This window comes from Lissotriton vulgaris, chromosome 1_1 (genome assembly GCF_964263255.1).
Source record: "Lissotriton vulgaris chromosome 1_1, aLisVul1.2, whole genome shotgun sequence".
In the NCBI taxonomy this organism is placed as follows: domain Eukaryota; kingdom Metazoa; phylum Chordata; class Amphibia; order Caudata; family Salamandridae; genus Lissotriton; species Lissotriton vulgaris.
In genome coordinates this window covers 802,134,384-802,153,120 of record NC_141685.1, presented here as the reverse complement: position 1 = coordinate 802,153,120, position 18,737 = coordinate 802,134,384, and the positions used below count along the sequence as shown (strand labels likewise).

The 18,737-nt window shown below is 41.5% G+C and overlaps 1 protein-coding gene across 2 annotated transcripts in view; it reads right to left on the bottom strand.

Annotated features, from left to right (window-relative positions):
- The window catches only part of TNR (tenascin R), a 761,475-nt gene extending 743,971 nt beyond the window's left edge, over positions 1-17,504 (bottom strand). For both annotated transcript variants that reach the window (XM_086956605.1, XM_086956613.1), the window contains exon 1: positions 17,395-17,504. The gene's annotated coding sequence lies outside the window, so the exon portion shown is untranslated. The remainder of the gene's footprint in view (positions 1-17,394) is intronic.
- Between the last annotated feature and the right edge of the window lie 1,233 nt (positions 17,505-18,737).

Genomic DNA, 18,737 nt, shown 5'->3' with positions numbered 1-18,737 from the left:
ACAAGGAAGGCGTCCTTGCTGCCCTCCGCATTGAACAACGCCTCTATTTAGAGGGTGATGGCTTGCTGTGTACCCACTGATGGTGCAGCTACCAACTGCTCCATCAGGACCACCATTCCAGCAGACTCATTCCAACAGCAATGGCGCCAGAGGGCCTGCCCTATAAGGTTTCCCATCCTAAATATTTCTGACCAGTGTCCCTTGTATCAGAGAGTGCCATTGAATTTAAGTCAGAAAACATTTTAAAATTTCCCAATCAACCTAGGGGAATGCTCCCAGTGTGTGGTAGACATTTAATATAAGGGCCCAGGATATCATCTCACGTTATGAGAGTCTATCACCAGGATCTACCTGAGCGGCAAGAATTTCAACGTGGAGCCCAGTCTTCTGGCTCTGTAATTGCTCCCACGATGAGTGTCGGAGGTGTTTTGAGAGAAACATTTAATTTGCTTGCTGTTTAATATGGTGGAGGTACTGTCGCTGCCACAATGACCATTAAGGAACTAAGTCCTCAAATTTTGTATGAGGCGGTTTTCCGTGTTCCAATCCCTTGAGCCCATCGAAGCCTAGAGAGGCTCCGCTCTGGCTCGCTCTACCAGTTCTTTGAATCATTCAGTCTTAACTGGGATACTCACTGCATCCTTGAGTCAATCACCTAAGCCACTGATCCTCGAAGTGAGAGGCTCTTCACTCACGTGCCAATCCCTGAGACCGGCCCATTTTAGGAGTGAAGGTCCATGCGACTCCCAGTGAATCAATCGATTGGATTGAGCAAAGAAACCGCTCAGGCTAACTTGACACAATAGGTCTCTTCCCTCCAATTTCCACTCAGAATGAATCCTTTTATACACTGAAACAAGCATTGCTAATATAAACAGTTTGGCGGACCAAGCAGAACTGGCACCAACCCAAAACAAGAAGGAAGAATGTCCCACAATCCCAGGTTCCTCGTCGCGTTTAGTGGTGCTGTACCAGTCAAGAACAAGTCAGTGAACCCGAAGTGTTTATTAAATAAAAGCATGTCACCAATGTTCTACTCTCAGGACGAGATCTGCATGCAGTTCATGCAAGACATTCTCCACACTCCTATTTCTCATTCCTCATTCCAGTGACATTTGCATCTGTAATGCAGTTTGCTTTCGACAGTGGGGCCTCCAATCAGATTAAAAATTATTGTCTGCCCGACGAGTACTATTTGTCACCATATTGAAGGTCAAATGAGCAGGGCTGGTCTGGCCATAGCAGGCATCAGGCGTTTGCCCGAGAGGCTGAAAGGCTGGGGGGTTTGGAACGGTCGGGGCTGGTTTTGTGACTGGAGTATGGTTTTGCAACAATGCAGCAATTTAGGCCCCCAGTAACAAAAGTAGTAGTGCTAGGGGGCGGGTTCTGTCATGCAGCAGTACTTCCTGCTTGCACCCCTCCCGCGATGGGGTAGGTCCACCGAAATTCCCAGGGCTGCTTTAGGTTACCAGTCCGGCCTTGCAAATTAGTGCTGGCTTCCCTCGGTTCATGAGCACATTAAAGTTGCTGCATAATACAATAAACCTTTCTGAGAATTCTGCCTTGAATGGGCCATCTCAAAGAACTAACTGTACCTCCTCCACTGCAGGAGGTTCAGACCTAGTCTATAACAGCAGGAACAGGACATTGGGCATCACTGAAAACTGCAAGCATTGGCAATGCCAATAGGTCTGGCTTTAAAGAAATGTTGTACAGTCATGTGAAGGATTAGATGCCAGACCTAAAAATCCATGTATGTTAATGACGGACCTGCTCCCATCTGTGCTGCTGCCAGAGAAAAACAACATATATGATCTAGATATCTAATAGCATTCCAATGTCATGTGTGTGTGCCCCTGAACGTTCAAGATTAGGAAGCTAGATAAATAAACTAAATGATCACAGCTGCAAGGAAGGCAAGCACTTTTTGTGGAAGCACATAACTTCTGCCCAATCAAAATATATGCTCCTGGCTCCCAGCATTGGGGAGAGGATGTAACCCAACAGCTAGGGCGGTCGACCTCAAATCTGGGGAACTGGGTTCGAGTCTCGGCAATGACGCTCAACATCCTGTGATTCTGGGCAAATCACTTAATCTCCCTGTGCCGAACAAAAATGAATATGTCCTCATGTAACGCAACTGGTGCTCATGTAAAGCGCTCCGATACCTGATTTTTGGTCAAGTTTGCGCTATATAAAACTTCAGAAGAAAGAAAAAAAACATGTGGGCGGAGGTAAAGCCCCTCTCTAGTGTTGTTCACATAATTGTGTGACGACAGCTATACTGTCAAGCCAGACCATAAAAGGGGCATTTCATGCAGTGCAGTTGACTTGAACATCCTTTACCCAGTATCCATATCAGGCAATGGTATTATTACCCTAAAGATATTGAAAGTGGTCTAGGTATCAAAATATTTTTTGGGACAGAAATGTGACTCAAGCAATGGATCTCCTCAAACAATGCTTTTGACAGGTTGCTACACACTGAAGAGGAACGAGATAGTACTGGAAATAATTGCACCTTCTACAAATGAAACCTGGAACTTGTTTTCCTCCATATCAATGGTAATCGCAATCTTTTTCTCGCCATATTTGGTTCCGTTGCTTCACAAGGGAATCTCACAGGCAGCACTTCTTCTTTCCACAATATTTCTTATCATCTGAATTGAGTCAGAAGCTGGATCATTTGCTAAAGTTATTGGGATGACTTTGTGAATAGAGGTTGTCTTAATAATAATTGAATAGCCGCAGCACACTCGCTGAGAGCCGGGCTCACACCACCAAACTAAATTAATGTACTTACACATCACTGACAGCGGTTAGGATTGAACTTATAGCCAAAGCGGTCAACGGCTTGCAGCATAGTGTCATGTCAAGTCTGCTAATTCACCAAATCCATCAAAAAGGATATTCTCTTCAGAGCATCATGCAAATTCATTTGCCATGTATGGTGTAATTAACTCACTTTGGAACAACAAAAGTGTTGATGTGCACTCCAATGCTGAAAACAGATTCATTTCCTGTCACACTGACAGCTTTGACAGCGTTGACAGCTTCATGTAGTGCTTTCGATCTGGTGGACCATTCCATCCTATGGTCAACCCTGTTACAGCTTGGGGCGCCGGAGGGTGTAATTTTCTTTTTGGCCCGGCTTTACGAAAAACTACACACTAGCATGCGCTACGGCGTTAAAGGAGAGTGTACCCCTAAATTTAGTGTAAAAAGGGGAATCAGACAAGGGTGCATCCGTGCCCCCTTGCTTTTTACTTTGTTTATTAATGAAATTGATGTAGTTTTAAAAACTATTAATGCTGATGCGCCCAAGGTTAATGGGGTTGAAGTGCCGGTATTATTATACGCGGACGATGCCGTGCTACTATCCAGAATTCCTATTGGTCTACAACGGCTGATTGATAGATTTTCTGTTTTTATTTAAGGACAGAAAATTGGTTGTCAATAGAGGAAAAACACATACCATGACCTGTGGGGCAATAAGAAAGTTGTCAAATACATTCTTTATAGACGGCCAAAAAGTGCTTCAGGTAGATAAATTCTGCTATTTGGGAATAACTTTTACCAAAGATAGATCATGGTCCAATGAATTTACTAATGTTCGTAATAAAATGGCTAAAAGTGCCCATGGGGTTTTTAGATTTACGGCTAAGATCGGTGACAGACGTATCAGGGATATGTTACAGATCTATCAAGCAAGATGTGTTTCTATTGCCCTATACGGGGCTGGAGTATGGGGCTACCATCTTGATAGTAGTTTGCAGACGGAGGAAAATTCTTTCCTCAAAAAGCTTTTATGTTTGCCTACCTCTGCCTCAACTGAGCTGGTACACAGAGAACTGGGGATTGACTACTTGACAGATTTGTTATCCCTAAGGCCTCTCATGATCTGGCGATCAATTTGGCTAAAGGAGGAGACAGCTTTTAATAGATCTGTTATAGAGGACTGTATCACATTAGACAATTATTAAAAAAATTCCCTGGTTAAAATACATAGTTCACAGTTTCATGGAAATTTTTCACATAAATATAACTGTTGATCCGCGTGATGCTGCCGCAATACCCAACAGTGAGCTGAAGTCAATTTTTCTATTGTACAGAACCAGGAGGCGGGTAATTAGGAATGGATTCATGTCTTCTACTTTGTTTTATAACAATTACCTTGTTAACGAAGGCCTTCCATTATATCTATCACATGTGACCCGTCCATCCCAAAGATTTGTACTCATTAGACTAAGATTCGGATTGGTACACCATTTGGTGGCATTTCCTAACCTCAAAAAATATCCCAGCGGACCTTGCCCATGTGATGGTCTATCTAAGCAGAGCACCTTGCACTTTCTTATGATATGTAAACTTTATATGAGTTTTTGTATTGCCTATCTAAAACCTTTGTTTATCAAATATGTACTCCGTCCTATTATTGATGCTATGAAATTAATTTTTAATATGCAATCTCCCGATGTTTGCTTTTTTACTGCTACATTTTTATACCAATCAATTAATGCCAGGAAAAGTATGATGTTTTAACCTGTATGTATGTATATTCTGTCTGATTCTGCGATATCTCTTTTACAGTGTTTTTCTCATTTGCTTTTATGGTCATTTTTTACATGTACCGAATAAAGCTTTAAGAATTAAATTGATAGCTTCATGCATTAGAAATGGTAGAAAGCTTGATGGCGTAGAGCTGGCTGAATTGCATGATCAACTAACTCTTGAGTGCCACTCATCACAGCATGAGACTGTACTAACACCTCTCAATCATGCAAACCTCAGACATTTTAAGTAATCTCTGGTTCAGTTGGCGTGACATTAGACTAGGCAATCATAATGGCCAACACCCACATGGTTAAAATATCAGACGTATAAGAATGCTCCAAACCATGGAAACTGGTAAAACACAGACAACTGGATAGTCAATCAATCAATCATGAGTTATAGAGCATGGCTAATCACCCGATCGCACACAAAATAATACAGAAAAAAGCTATCCGACATAAAGCAAGGGGTAGGAGATTACTATATATGAAAAATACATGAGGATCAGAAAGCTCAAACTCTATTGTACATTCCTTCAAATATGCATAACAGAAAGTACACAAGAAGCTGGAAGTAAATAGCAGAACACGTATTGGAGCGGCAATCTGGTGTAACAGAGGCAATCAAATAGATAGGTCGAAAATACTGAGAAGAAATTGGAGAAATAAGGGAATACTCTTCATACACCAACTAGTTGTAGACGGACACCTTAAGTCCTTCGGAGAACTACGGCAAGAATTTGAACTGACACCCTCCAACTTTTGGAAACACTGTCAAATATCACACTGTCTGAAGCTGGTGCTGTGGTCACAAAATAACCATGCAAATGTGGGGCTATACAAATGAATATCATCATGATTATATAGTACTAAAAGAAATCATAGCTTTTTAAGCCCTATAACATATAAATTAAAAAGCTGGTAGTCAGTGGACTGCAAACAGAATGCTTGGAGGAGGATGAGGAAGAACTTTGACTAGCACACAACAAAATAAATATACAACACAAGATTGGAATTGGGTTATTTGAGTATAAGACATTGGTGACACTGGTCTGCCATGACATTGAGAACAGCAGTGCTGTGTCCCTCGGCAGCTTGTTGATTGGGAAAACCCTGACAGCAACTTTGCACGTTCATTACGGGAGTGCCACCAACTTCAAAAATATTTGGGCAGATTCGGGGTACCCTGAAAGATAACACAGATTTGGAGGGCTAACTAGCCAAATGGTAATCCTATACAATGTGTCAAAAAATAAAACAGACATCATGCTCCAGTACAAGAGAGGTTCTCTTCTTCAATGACAGCGGCCAAACTAGGTTACTGAGACTATGGAAAACAATCAGAATTTTTTCATAAGAGATTGGGGTGCAAGCCATGCTTAACATGGCATCTTTTGAGAAAATTATCCATAAATTGTATGACCAGATGCCAACATTTGAGGATATCTGTTACTGGTTTCTATCCAAATAACAACTATTCACAGGAAAAAAATATTGCAAAGTTTTTGGATACTATGCGAAGTATGGGGCCGATTCACGGAACTAACTTAAGACAAAATCCTAAACTTACTACTTTTGGTATTCACAGAAGGCATTTAGTAGTAGTAAAGTTAGGATTCTGTTTTAAGTTTGACTTAAGACAAACTTAAGATAAACTTAAGACAGACTTAAGACAGGCTTAAGACAGACTTAAGACAAACTTAAGACAGACTTAAGACAGACTTAAGACAAAATCCTAACTTAAGTCTGTCTTAAGTCTGTCTTAAGTCAAACTTAAGACAAAATCCTAACTTTACTACTACTAAATGCCTTCTGTGAATACCAAAAGTAGTATGTTTAGGATTTTGTCTTAAGTTAGTTCTGTAAATCGGGCCCTGTATGTTCGAGGTCACTGAAAATCTGGGCTAGGGGAAGTTTAGGTAAGGCGATGTGGACATGGTGAGTTAGCATGGCGACTTCACATTTTGCTTTCTTTTCTGTTTGCTTCTTCTTTTGCTGCAATTTTCTTAAATTTTGCTCAATCGGACTAGTGATAAGGGAACACAATATTATACACAGGGCTTTAAGTGGGATGATAAAAGTGGAGGGTCTTTCAAAGGGACGTGGCCAATGTAATTAAGAGCGTGGCTTAAAAACATGTAAGCTAAAAATCTATGCTTAGTACAGTGTGCCAGCTGACTGGTATTCTGCTGGTTCTGTCAATCCATCCAGACATATAATACAACAAGTAACTTTACACCTAAAACAAGCCAGGACTATTGACTTTGTCAATGGTGGTTTGTTCCATTAATTAAATAAGCAACACCTTTCGCTTAGTTGTATATAATATTGAAAATGCTTCAGTTCTGAAATGATCAGACTGTGAAAGAACCCAAAAAATTCTCTTTTAAGTTACATCAACGGCTTCAAACAGTGGTATTGCTGCAGAGTTAGGATTTTTTTTTCACCGCGAAGATGAGGGAAAAAATGGAGAGCCCAATAGGGAATCGCCTCAGAACCTGCTTTTAAGAACTGCCGGTGCTGAGCACCTGCAGGACCCGGCCCACATAAAGCCCTGGTTATACAACAAGATAATGGACTGTGAATGACAACACAGGCTATTAGCTGTAGCAAATGTTCCTTCATAATGTTGATAATACAATGTAATGCCATGTGTTGTTTTCTTATCCTCTCTAAATCTGAATAAAGGATGTTTATACAAAAGTCCCTCCATTGGCTTCCTAAAAATATAGCCTTTAAATCTCGCACCACGGCGTACCATAGCACCTATACGATGGACAACGCCACCTCCATTCCAGCAACTCCCACCTACTCCCTCTTCCAATGACCCACTACGCGAGAACTAGACAAAGACATCTCTCCACCACAGGACAGAAGGACTCAAGAGCCCCATCCCAGGAGGAAAAAATCTATCTTTGGTCATGCACTGAGAAATTACTTTCTCAACAAACTCAACTTTAGCCTAAAAGTTTGAGCTTAAGGTGTCCCTGTGACTAAATATGCTTCATTTCATGGTGCTCACTTTATAAATGCCCAATACAGATTACTTCAATTATGCTTGAGCCCAAAATATGATGGGATTTCATTGGGGAAGTTTGTCAGAGGCTGGTATGGCTGCAGGTCCTTGCTTCATGTCTAGTTTGTAAATGTATAGCAAAAAGCAAAAATTATTTCAGGAATAACTTTTTCCATCTTAATGGGCTTCTTGTTCTACTATACGTTTCAACTCTAAACACTGTGACATACACCTGAAAACAATGTCCATTGACGTATTCACACAGGTCCTATAGCTGTAAAGAGTGCCCAGATTCAATAAGCATTGGCAAAGGCTATCAGTCTTGGCTTTGCCAATTCAAACCTATTGGCTTTTACAATGATTTTTGTCAGTTGGGCTCCGCTTTGGCTTTGCCAATGTACAGCTATTGGCTTTGTCAATGCTTTTGCCGATATTGTTCAGCTTTTCCAGAGGAGAAAAATTGTGATCGCTGATACTGAACAGCATCAGCACAAAAAATAGGTGCAGTGACAAGTGCATATGCGTTATGAGGGTACAGAAGCTGCTGCCTGACACTGCATACATGCACATGCGTCAGCAATTTTTAAAAGTTTATATACCAAGATGATGGACACTAATCGTAAATCAGTAAATTAATAAAATATGAAATATAAAGGAACAGCCTGGTAGGTAAATTCCAGGTTCTGCCCACTCTAAACCAGATAAATATAATTGTTGGGTTTAAGAATAAAGCAATCTGGAGGGACAGGGGAGCAACATAGTTTTGGATGTAGATGAAGAGGAGGAAGTCGATATCACAGAGCAGCAGTAGAGGCAGAGGAGCAGGTAACAGTTACAAAGTAAACAAGCATTTGCAATGAAATTGGTCTCGAATTTGCAAGAGTTTAAGCTATTGACATTAGAAATGACAATGCCTTTTATTTATATGTTTTGCTAACTAACACATAAATAAAAGGCATTGTCATTTACAATGCCAATAGCTCAAACTCTTGTAAATGTGAGACCTATTCAACGAAGCTGCCGCCAATGTCCCAGCTGCTTGAAAGTGAAAGCACACATGACACGCTGAATGTTGCTGGAAAGCAGGTCGTGCCTGCATTAGGAGAAACTTGTTAAAGAAAATGATGCTTACAGACTAAAAAAGACATACCGTGTAACAACCGAAGTAAAAGGGCTAGTCCTCATGGGAGGTTACAAATGAAGACAAGGAGGGACTAACAAGCCTATTAACGGAACAGAATCCAGCATTTACGAAGGACAATGACACAAGCCCATGACAAATATGAGGCGGAGAGTGGGCAGGGCTTCTATTCCATACTCCAATACTGCATGCTGCAGAGCAGTGAATGTGCTGCCCAGACTCGACCTAAAAAAAACTTGTCTGGGAAACAATGGAATAGTGGGGGTGAGCAACACAGACAGCACGGGGGATCTGAACTGGTAAGCAACGCACATAGGTGCGAGCAAGAAAACACATGCACTTCCAGCAGTCTGTAGGCAAGACCTAAAAAGAGTTTCAAGGCCATACAAATAGCAGAAATGCATGTAATATAATAAAACATTAATGTGTGACCCAAAAAGAAATCTTCAGCGGCCTGACCCTGATGGAACAAAGTCAAGTCTCGGAAATATTTCCTTGCTCAGCTTGTTTGCTGTAACAAAGAAGTTATGTTAGCTGTGTCAGGACAGTTCACAAGGATGTTTTTCGTGCTCACGGGAGACAGGCACAGTGTGTGGGCAGCGGCGGCCAATAGAATGCCAAGGAAGGAGCCTCCAATAAAGCTGGGGCAGCCATTTGCTGTCAGCTCCAATGCACATAAATCGTTCAATCCGCTCCCAGCACGTCTGGCTGGAGAATGATGGGGAGCCTCGGGCAGCCCAGCCACTGCCCAGAAGAATAAGCACGGTGTCAGGGTTGGATGGTTTGTGTCAGGATGTCCTCACTATCAGCTTCTGCCTGGGGAGACCGCCTGGCCGTAGGCTGAGGAGGAGGGATGGAGATGGCTTCGGAGACATTGAGAGGGACAGGGAACCATTTGGTATTTTCAGATTCGGTGTAAAAGAAATAAAGGGGCATATTACCAACAATTAGCGATATTTATCGCTAAATAGGCTTAACAACGATTTTTTTATTGCTGCCTATCGCAGGATATGTTAGCAGGGAAAACATGCTATTAGCAACGTTTTTCTCCATTGTGCTAAAATATCCAGCAATAGCAGCGAAATGCGGGAATATCGCTGAGAATACAGCGATATTCACGCATTAGCGATGAAATGCTCTTAGCCATGACCTCCCATTGGATAACATGGCTAAGAACTGGTCTGGCAGGTGTTAGCATTTGGAGATATTTGTGCTTAGCGCGAATATTTCCAACGCTACGCCTGCCTTGCTAATAGGCGATAGCGACGTTAGAGACTGCTTTCAGACGCTAACTGGTTGGGTACGCCCACTTTGCATGTCATTAGCGATAAACATCGCTGACATACAAAGCGGGCCCCAAACCGCTCGCTATCGCCTAAAAGCTGTCACTAACATCAGTTAGCGACAGCTTGCTAATAGGGCGATAGAATTATTGCTGCTTAGCGGCCGAAAACGGCCTCTAAATCGGCGATAATTGACTATCGCCCCCCCTTGATAATATGCCCCAAATTGCTTTATTTTTGTTAAAAAATCATAGGCACCTCTTTATCTATTTTCTAGTTTTTTCCAAGGAGTGAATAGTTTTAAGGAGGAAACGTAAAGGTATTTTATGGAAATGTCTTTCCTGACACAAAACACACATTAAACTGCTCTTTAAGGTCCGTTCAGGGACTCTTTGTTTTTCTAAAGAAAACACGTATCACTGAAATGTATTTGTAGTTAACAGAAACTAAGCAACTCATCCCAAGGTGTGTGATTATTGTTGTAATCCGCCCTGTAGAGTATGGCATGGAACAGGACAGGATGTGGCATAACAACCAGAGCTGCTGACTTTGGAGTTGTGGAAACAGGTTTGAGCCCCCGCGTCGGCTCAACATTCTGTGAGTCTGGGCAAATGAAATCACTTACTCTCTTTGGGGAAGATTTACAAGCCCCATGCACCACATTTACGCCGCTGTTGTGTCACTTCTGTGGCCTCAACTAGCAAACTCCTTCAGGAAGAACAGCAATGCTCTACATCTCAAGGGCACAATCAAGCCAAAGTGACCGCAGCTCCATGAATGTCTACCAGATAATCTCCAGCTGTATCTTGGCACAGCACTGGTGATGAGGTATTAATGGTGTGCCAGAGTTTCTGTGTCCTTCCGCAGAGCAGTTGGCATATGGCAGTGCTGACCCGAGCCCAAAAGCTATGAGGTATAACTTGGGGGGATAGAGCGGTGCTTAATGAAGAAGACTGTTGTGGGCGAGACCGCCCGACAGAAATGCCCGCCCGCCACCCTTTTTCCTCCCGCCACATTACAATGGTGGGGGGGACCGCAACGGAGGGAAACACCGCCAGCCACTTTTCCGCCCCGGTCGCCTTGCGGCCGGGGCGGAAAAGGAATATTATGGTGGCGGTGTCTAATAGACACCGCCAGACATATTATGATGTGTGGTATGCAGTGCCTTTCCGCGGCGGTGATGCCGCCACGGAAAGGCATGCGGTCTTCCCTCTGGAGCCCCCTGCGGGCCCCCAGAGTGAAGTACAGGTGGGGGGTGCACGTGGGGGGTACCTGTGGTACCCCCCTTCATTGTCATTTGCAAAGCGGCAGGCACCGCGCGGTGCCTGCCGCTTTGCAAATGACAATGTTAAAGTGCATTTTCAGCATTGTGGCGGGCGGTGCAGAGAGCACCGCCCGCCACAATGCTGAAAATACAGGATGTGCCCGCCACTGTGGCAGGCACATCCTAATGGCACCCCCGGGACCCCCGCCCTTATGGCGGGTGGTCCCAATTTACGATGGGATGACGGGCGGGCAAAGTCCGCCCGTCATCCTAATGGACCCCTAAGAGTCAGGAGAGATTCAACAAGTGTGCCATATCTGTGTTGGTGCAACTGTAGAGGAAAGTCAAAGTTTTGAGCAACTCTCTGTGGGCCTCATGCTTGAGACGTCTGAAGCTCATCTGGCTGGAGAAGATATTAAAGAGGTGGTCCAACACTTCCTTCAGGCAGATGTGGGGAAAGGTGGCAACAGAGATTCTCAGGTTATTCTGCCTGCCAACAAGAGGACCCAAGGGGAAAAGTTTGGACATTGGATTTTAGCTGCAGAGGGAGGAAGTCATGTGAGTGGCCTCTAGTCTTATTTTACCAGGCCTAGGCAGTCTCACACAACCATGCAGGTAGAACTCCAAATTGTAAAGGAGTTGGTGGTGATGGACTGTGGTGGCTCACTGAGGTATCCAGCGAGACCTCAGATGCAGAATAATGGTGCACAGTCTAAATATCGAGTTTTTTATATCGACCTACTGAAATATTGAGTTTTTAATATCGAAGGTACAGAATATCGAGGTCAAGAATATCGTTGGACAGAATGTCGACCCTAAGGTAAGTAATATCGATTTTTTTATATCGATGTAAGTAATATCGAAGTCAGTAATATCGATATCAAATATATCGATGTTACTAATCTCGATGTTACTAATATCGATTTTTGTACTTGTGTTGTGTATTTTATTATGTATTTAATATGTATGTGTTATATGTTTTTTAAGTATTTTACTTGTTTTAAATTATATGTGTACTATTTTTATATATTAATAATGTTATTTTTAAGTAAATTTTATGTTTTAGTACCGAAGCGGGTTGTGGGTTTATAGGGGAATAGGGTGGGAAGTAATTTAATAATAGTAAATTAATTATTAATTTTTAGGAGTTATTAATTAATTTTTATTATTTTTTGGATGTAAGTTCTGTAGCGGGTAGTGGGTTTATAGGGGAATTGGGTGGGAAGTATTTTAATTGTAATTAAGTAATGATTTGTTTTTATTTTTTGTTATTCATAATTACAATATTTTCAATTAATTAATTAATTAATAATTGGCAATTACATTTTTTAATTGCTAATTAACTTTTTTAATTGGTGATTAATGTTTGTAATTGGTAATTCATTTTGTTAATAGGTAATTAATGTTTGTAACTGGTAATTAATGTTTGTAATTGGTAATTAATTTTTTTAATTGGTAATTGGTGATTAATTTTTTAATTTGTAATTATTCTTTTTATTTGGAAATTATTTTTTATTAATTGGTAATTAAGGTTTTATAAAAAGTATATTTGGTATAAAAAATAATTTTATTGTTTAATTTTTTTTAATTGCTAATCAATGTTGTTTTTTAAGAAAAATCTTATTTTTTAATATTTATTATTTGGTAACTAATATTTATTAATTAATATGTATTGGTATTTATTGTTAATTTATTGTTAATTAATTATTCAATTGTGATTATGTTTTTTATAATTATTAATGGGTATTTGTAAATGATGTTGAGTTGCTTAAAATTTAAATTAATATTTATTTTAAATACAAAAATTATTTAAAAGTATGTTATATTTAATTTCTATGCTACCCAATGCTTATCCCAACTGTTGCACTCACTGGTGTGGGAAAAGTAATTTTTACCCCTACGCTATCCAACGTTTTCCCTACTGTTGCACTCAATGGAGTGGGAATAGTAATTTTTACCCACCTGCTATCCAACGCTTTCCCTACTGTTGCTCTCACTGGAGTGGGAATAGTAATTTTACCCCTACGCTATCCAACGCTTTCCCTACTGTTACACTCTCTGGAGTGGAAATAGTAATTTTCCCCCAACGCTATCCAGCGCTTTCTCTACTGTTGCACTGTCTGGAGTGGGAATAGTAATTTATACCCCTACGCTATCCAACGTTTTCCCTACTGTTTCACTCTCTGGAGTTGGAATAGTAATTTTTACCTACCCGCTATCCAATGCTTTCCCTACTGTTGCACTCACTGGAGTGGGAATAGTAACTTTTACCCCTACACTATCCAATGCTTTCTCTACTGTTCCACTCACTAGAGTGGGAATAGTACTTTTTACCCACCCGCTATCCAACGCTTTCCATACTCTTGCACTCTCTGGAGTGGAAATAGTAATTTTTACCCCTACGCTATCCAACGCTTTACCTACTGTTGCACTCTCAGGAGTGGGAATAGTATTTTTTACCCTTACGCTATCCAACGCTTTCCCTACTGTTGCACTCTCTGGAGTCGGAATAGTAATTTTTACCACTACGCTATCCAAAGTTTTTCCTACTGTTGCACTCTTTGGAGTGGGAATAGTAATTTTTACCCCTATGCTATTTAACGCTTTCCCTACTGTTAGTAGTAATTTTATGCTCTACGCTATCCAATGTTTTCATTCTGTAGTTTTTTTTGGACTTTAAATAGTAGTTTTATTTATTTATGTATTTAATATTTTTTGTATTTTTTTAGATAATGTATTTAATTAACTTAAAACATTTTGAAAATATATTTAATGGTTTTAATTTATTAAATATAATTATTTATTTTTATTTATGTTTTATTTTATGTGTGTAGATGTATTTGTAATTTATAGTAGTTTTTAATAATTTATAAGTAATTAAAATAATTATTAAAAATTATTATTAAGTAAGTATATATTATATATTGTATGTATATTTTCAATTAACGTTTTTATTATTAAATATGTATTATTTATTAATTTTAAATATTATTAAATATGTTTAAATATGTTTATTTTATTTATAAGTATTATTTACTTTATTTTACTTTTTTTCTTACAAATAAAACGATATTTTTAACATCAATATTTTTTTCCGATATTTTTGTACTTACAATGTTGTAGATAGGGTGTCGATATACTTGCCTTCGATATTCCAGCGTCAATATTTCTGTAGGTCGGTATTCTGTCCGTCGATATTCTTTCAGTGATCCGCAGAATAATGGTAGGAACTAAGGCCCCCATTAGGATGGCAGGCGGACTTTGTCCGCCCGCCATCCCATCGGTAAAAGGGACTGCCCGCCTTAAGGGTGGGGGTCCCGATGTATGCATTAAGATGCCCCCGCCACAGTGGCGGGTGCATCCCTCCTTTTTAACATTGTGGCGGGTGGTGCTCACTGCACCGCCCGCCACAATGTTAAAAATGTATGCATGCTTTTGCATACACGAAGCGGCAGGCACCGCGCCGTGCCTGCTGCTTCCTGTATGCAAATGCTGGAGGGTACCACAGGTAGCCCCCGTGTGCACCCCCACCCCTCCTTCACTCTGGGGGCCCACAGGGGGCCCACAGAGTGATGACCGCATGCCTTTCCAGCATCTCTCTTGGCCCATATTAATATGGGTGGCGTGTCTATTAGACACCGCCACCATATTAATCCTTTTCCGCCCTGGCCGCAAGGCGACCGGGGCCATCTTTCCGTCCACCGTGGTCCCCCCCGCCATACTAATATGGCGGGGGGAATTCAGTTGCGGATGTCGGGCGGATTGCCCACGCCAGGCCGGCGGTGCCTACCGCCAGCCTGGCGGGGGCAATCCGCCCGACATCCTAATGGGCCCTTAAGCTTTTATGGATGCCCAGGCAGCGAGAGACTATTAAATCAGACTGTGATCTTGAGAGATCGATGATGGATGTGGAGAAGAGCTGAATGTGGGCCATGGGCCATGGTTCAAAGATTCGGCCAGATGCCATGGGGAAGTAGGTGGCTGTAATAGTTTAATAATTTGTTGAGATGTCAGATGGCTTGTTTCCCCCTTCCTACATTTCACCAACTTTGGACCCTCAGTGACCACCTTTTGGAGTATGGTTATTCCTATCTGGTTGGCATGTTTTGTTGCATTGCTGTTGAGTTGTGCTATTAATGAACAAGTTTCATGGAGTGATGTTGGGATTCAAAGGGATTCCTATTGTTCTAGCCAATCTATTTTCTAACCAGGTATCCAACATAACAAATCTAATATATAGAAGGTGATGCCAACAGCAAGAGAGCAGGAGAGGCGGAAAAAGAGGCAGAGAGACAAAAGGCTGATGGAAAGATTTAGAAAAAGAGGAAGCGAGAGAGGGCTGTCCATGAAGTGTGCCCCCCCACCCCCCCAGCCTGTCTCTTCATCTCATAGAAACCTGGAGTAAACTTAATTACATGCGTGGATGGCACTCATTGGGTCAAACAAATTCAGCGCTTCATTTGACCTGGGGGTGCAGGTGGGACACACTGGCACTCTTTGAATTGGAGCCCCGAGATTATTTTTAATCATCAGCCTGTGACTCAGGACAAGAGAGAGAAAAGTAGCAAAATGAGAAAGAAGGAGGAAAAGAAAGAGAACAAACATTGGCAAATGGAGAAAGCAGGGTTGAAACTGAACTTACAAGAGTGTGATATAGGGGCAGGGAGAGAATATCTGTTGATGAAAGTGACATGAGGTGAAATAAAGACTGAAATAAAGATTACACAGCCTTGGTATTTGGCAGCCCAAACATTCAGCAGCAGCGTGGGTGAGCTTCTTAGAAAAATTGGAACCCTGCACTTTTTTTTTTTTTACAAATTAAGCGCAGCATACAACTATGATGCCATGGTGTCCAGTTTGACCACCTATATCACATACATTCATTGATAATTAAAAAGTAATAATGATAGACATGAAATGATTTGGCACTTTCAGGCTCTCAGAGAGAACATTCAGTGTATGTAAATTTCTGTGAGGACACATATGCATGTTATGGTAGCAAAATGTCCCCCAGGCATGTGTGCTTCCTTAAGGAATTCACCTTAAAGAGCATGCCTGCAGCCACGCTTTAATTCATAATCAAAACCAAAGCGAAGGAAGCAGGGAACAAGAACCAAGATTGACTAACACGCATAAAAAATAAATACAAGGTGGGACAATCAAGAAAAACTCTCTAAGGACAATAAGTATCAGGTCACAAAAAAGCAATTAATGGAGAAACGTTTAACCACTGCAAATAGCAGCATTGAACGCCTTAAGAAGCATAAGAAACTCGCCTTGCCCTTCCAACAGTGCTACGAAGCCATAACACTGGCATGACTGTGGAAAACATAAACTAAGTGAAAGTGTTTTTCCAGAAGAAAAAAAAAGGTTTATCAATTATAAAATAATAAAATATGTTGTCGAGAAATTCAGACCATAGACCAACCATGTCAATCCGAGAGCATGGATTAAAAAAACTAGCCTCCTGTTTCACAACGGTGATATTGGGTGGGAAGTGGGGTGTTGTTCGTTGCCTCAGTGGCACCAGCCTGCTCATATACTTTTGCTTTCAATGTTAACTGATGGTTATTTGAACTTTCCTTGACAGCAGAAGTTTCTGAAGAGGTAACAAGAAAATAACCAGAACACTCTCATGTGAGCACTCAGATCAAACAGTCAGAAACGATGGATGAATGGATGGGTGGATGGGTGGATGGGTGGATGGATGGATGGATTGGTGGATGGATGGAGGGGTGGATGGATGGATGGATGGATGGGTGGATAGATGGATGGATGGATGGATGGATGGATGGATGGATGGATGGATGGATGGATGGATGGATGGATGGATGGATGGATGGATGGATGGATGGATGGATGGATGGATGGATGGATGGATGGATGGATGGATGGATGGATGGATGGATGGATGGATGGATGGATGGATGGGTGGGTAGATGGATGGATATCCAAGTATTTATCATTCGCTCCTGAGACAACTGCTCCCTGCTGCACTAACTGCAAGTATCATGTAAACCTCAGAATCACGGCTGTATATAGCAGAGGCTGAGTCATCTTCACAGTAGAACTCTATGGGTTCCAGATCACGTAATTGATTTTTTGACAAATATTCAGAGGCATTTCACTGCACTTACATACACTGCAATGCGTCTGATGGGGAATCAGTAGTCTCAACCACCTCGTGTCGGTCCCTCCTTCAATGGGGCTCTGAAACCAACCAGGGCAGGTGAGGCAGATGTTACCTGTAAAACAGAGAGAGGAGATTCCATTAAAATAGTGAGGTTAGTTCACATCACAACTTTTGTCACAAAAAGAATCAGATGTAGATGTCAATAGAAGTGTGCCCAGAAACACACAACGCTGTCTACAGAAGAAGCCCTAATTAGAGCAGGCAATATCTAACGAATCGGAACCAATAGCCTTGTACTAATTAAAACGTGTGTCACTTTAGTGCTAGCCTCTCTACCGCCCAAAAATTTACATTAGGGTTCTCCAAAGTCGGTCCTGGAGGGCCGATTCATGCCGGATTTTTATGATAACTGCATTTATCTAAATGGGGATATGCTAAAAATCTGGCATTGATCCGGACCTCCAGGACCGACTTTGGAGAACCCTGATCTAGATCCAACCTACTCTTTCACTTCTGTTGCCTTCCCCAGGCTCCACCTACACAATTTTAACCCACCTCTCTCGCCAGTCTTAATTCAATTCAGTTTTATCTCATTCTAATTATATTTATGTGCATACAAATTAGAGTCTCCACTCATTTACAAACGAATGTTACTCCAATGGGGAAGACCAGAATGCTCCGTGTTGCACAAAATCTTCTCCTAACCAAGAAGTCGGCAAGTGCGAATTTGTAAAATCTCAAATTCCCCAAATCTCGATATTTAAACAAAAAAAAATAGATTGACAGTTTCTGTATCCTCTGCAGCAGCATGAAACTGATTCCTGCTGCTATAAGGCACCACACATGGAAAATGGGTGGACTGCCATTGCCTAGTAGAATCCCCCATCTCTTGTTCCTGGACCCATCCAAGCAGAGTGCAGCGTATCTTCCCCATCCCATCTGGCCCCATTGTCCAGTCTCCAACCTGACTACTTCCCCATCTCACCAACTCTTCTGGGAAACTGGAGGGGCAGCCTTCCTTGCACAGGAAATCCCGCCTATAGGAGATCCTGCACGCTTGGAACATCCTGTAACAAGGAATCAGGGGACATATTAACAAGGACCGGTGTTAAAATTATCGCCGTTTTATCAGCAGGAAACTGCCAATAAAACGGCGATAATGGACTTGATAATATGCCCTTGTTAATTCCCATAGAAGCCCAGGTTAACACCAGAACATGGGCTTCAATGGGAATTAACAAGGGCGTATTATCAAGCCTATTATCGCCGTTTTATCATCAGTTTCCTGTCGATAAAATGGCGATAATTTCAACAGTGGTCCTTGATAATATGCCCCAAGTGCTAAAA